This window comes from Bos indicus, chromosome 3 (genome assembly GCF_029378745.1).
Source record: "Bos indicus isolate NIAB-ARS_2022 breed Sahiwal x Tharparkar chromosome 3, NIAB-ARS_B.indTharparkar_mat_pri_1.0, whole genome shotgun sequence".
Taxonomy (NCBI): domain Eukaryota; kingdom Metazoa; phylum Chordata; class Mammalia; order Artiodactyla; family Bovidae; genus Bos; species Bos indicus.
This window is the reverse complement of record NC_091762.1, coordinates 72,450,220-72,453,088: the sequence shown is the minus strand read 5'-3', so window position 1 is coordinate 72,453,088 and position 2,869 is coordinate 72,450,220. Positions and strand designations below refer to the sequence as shown.

The 2,869-nt window shown below is 38.6% G+C and overlaps 1 pseudogene; it reads left to right on the top strand.

Annotated features, from left to right (window-relative positions):
• The first annotated feature begins 640 nt into the window (after window positions 1–640).
• On the top strand, window positions 641–2,220 carry LOC109556840 (actin-related protein 2/3 complex subunit 2 pseudogene; annotated as a pseudogene).
• The last annotated feature ends 649 nt before the right edge of the window (window positions 2,221–2,869 follow it).

The window sequence follows — 2,869 nt, the reverse complement described above, 5'->3', positions numbered from 1 at the left end:
TATGCAGAAGCTAAAATAATTTATCACCAGCAGACAAACCTATAAGAAATGTTAAAGGAAACCTTTCAAATAAAAGGAAAATTACATCAGATAAAAATGTAAATCTGCACAAAAGAATGAAGAGTTTAACAGTAGTGGCAATTACATGTGTAAATATACAATAATTTTTTCTTATATAATCCTTCTTATGAGATAATAGAATGGAACATAAAATTTAAAACACATGCAGAAGTTTAAGGTAGATAACACAAAGACTGGGGGGCAGGTAGGAAGCATATTATTGCAGGTATTCTTATGCTTTATGTGTAAAGAGGTAAAATAACACTTAAAGATAGATTGTGATAAGTTAAAGATGTATGCTGTAAATACTGAAGGAACCACTAAATTAAAAAATAATAATAATTTTAGTAAGCAAAAAAATATATAAAAAATAAAAACAGAAAAAATATACTCAATTTGAAAATGCAAGAACAGACAAAGAGCAAATAAAAGAAGGCACAAGTAGTAGTAGATTTAAACCTAACTCTTGGAAGTGGCCATCTAGAGCCAGGGGCTCAGTGGGGACCAAGCTTGTCCATGAGGCGGCAGCGACGGTGGCTTCTTGCCAGGCAGGTTCAGGTTTCAGGGGCCAGTGGCCACCATGATCCTGCTGGAGGTGAACAACCATATCATTGAGGAGACGCTCATGCTCAAGTTTGAGAACGCAGCCGCTGGGAACAAACCAGAAGCTGTAGAAGTAACTTTTGCAGATTTTGATGGAGTCCTCTATCATATTTTGTAGGAGATAGGAAGACTAAAAGAAAAGCAGGCCTTGTCAAGGGCTGCAAAAGAAATTTATAATTATTGATAAACTGGATGCTATAAGGCATGGGAGTCTTGGAACAAGTCCAGAGGGAACAGTTCATAGTCTTGAAAACAAAATATGATACTGGGGTCACCAAACCAACCCCAGACCATTTCTCAACTGGCGTCTCAGAGTCATATGTTTCATGTATCCGGTGGAAAATCTATAGATAAGAATATTAGTTTGAGTTACTGATTCATTATTGATTATTGTTTCTTAATTACTCAATAGTTAACGATCACTTTGTTCTGTGGCCCTAAAGGCCACATGAGTTATAGCTTAGCTCCCCACATATTCTTTCTTTCATGGCTGAAAGTATAATAAAGCTGGCTTGGATTCAGTTTCGGCACCTTCACCTTGGAGCAGCGTTGGTCCTCTTTTCCTTGCTTTTCACTGAATTCTTGTGTCTTGTTTCTCATTCTCTCGCCATATGGCACTTTCAGAAATCCTGCTTGTTGAGCCAGTCTCGACAATATTTCAAATCCTAATGGAGACAAAATAAAAGTGATGGTCAGTTTTTCTTTGAAATTCTACAAGGAACTTCAGGCACATGGTGCTGATGAGTTATTAAAGAGGGTATATGGAAGTTACTTGGTAAACCCAGAATCAGGATACAATGTCTCTTTGCTATATCACCTTGAAAATCTGCCTGCATCCAAGGATTCCATCATGCATCAGGCTGGCATGTTGAAACAAAACTGTTTTGCTTCTGTCTTTGAGAAATACTTCCAGTTCCAAGAAGAGGGCAAGAAAGGAGCGAACAGGGCAGTTATCCATTATAGGGATGATGAGACCATGTATGTTTGAGTCAAAAAAGGGCAAAGTCACAGTAGTCTTCAACACAGTGTTTAAGGATGACAGATGATGTGGTCATTGGAAAGGTGTTCATGCAGGGCAGAGCCAGCCACACAGCCCAGCAGGTCCTCTTCAGCCACACGGGGGAACCTCCCCTAGAGCTGAAAGATCCTGAAGTCGCCATGGGCCACAACATCGGCTATATCACCTTCGTGCTGTTACCTTGCCAATCCAATGCCAGTGCTCAAGACAACACCATCAACCTGATCCATACGTTCCCAGACTACCTGCACTACCACATCAAGTGCTCGAAGCCCTATATTCACACAGGAAATGAAAACAATCACGGGGAAGACGTAACTTTTGGGAACAGGAAGAGGAAACAGCTGGCAACTAAAGGCTGGAATACTTGCTACGAGATAATCGTAGCCTTTAATGTTGTACCTCTTCAGGTTCTTAAGGGATTCTCTGTTTTGGTTCCATTTTGTACATGTTTGGAAAGTAATTTGCAAAAACAAGCTGTGCTTGCAAGGACTTCGTGGTTCCCAAGAATTAAAAAACAAAAAAACTATTCCACTTGATCAATTTAATTCCTTGTCTTTATCTTTGCTCCCTCACTCCCCTTTCCCTCCCCCTCTTTTCCAAGCTGTTTTGCTTTGCAGTATGTTACTGGTAATGACTTGCAGGATAATGCAATCTAAACTTGTTTTCTGTATGTATTTGCGTTCAAAACTTCTGTATCTAAAGAAATACGGTTGGAGTCATTAATAAAGAAAATCTTTATATCTTTTATTTTTTCCCCAGGATAATAGTAATAAAATCTACTTTATTTTTTTTAATTTTATTTTTTAACTTTACAATATTGTATTAGTTTTGCCATATACCAACATGAGTCCGCCACAGGTATACACGTGTTCCCCATCCTGAACCCTCCTCTGTCCCCATACCATCCCTCTGGGTCGTCCCAGTGCACCAGCCCCAAGCATCCAGTATCATGCATCGAACCTGGACTGGCAACTCGTTTCATATATGATATTATACATGTTTCAATGCCATTCTCCCAAATCATCCCACCCTCTCCCTCTCCCACAGAGTCCAAAAGACTGTTCTATATCTTTATATCTTAAAAAAAAAAACTAACCCTAAAGGTAATTGTATTAATGTAAATATTGTAAATATCCTCAATTAAAATGCAAAGATTACTAGACTGCATAAATAAGCAATAATCAA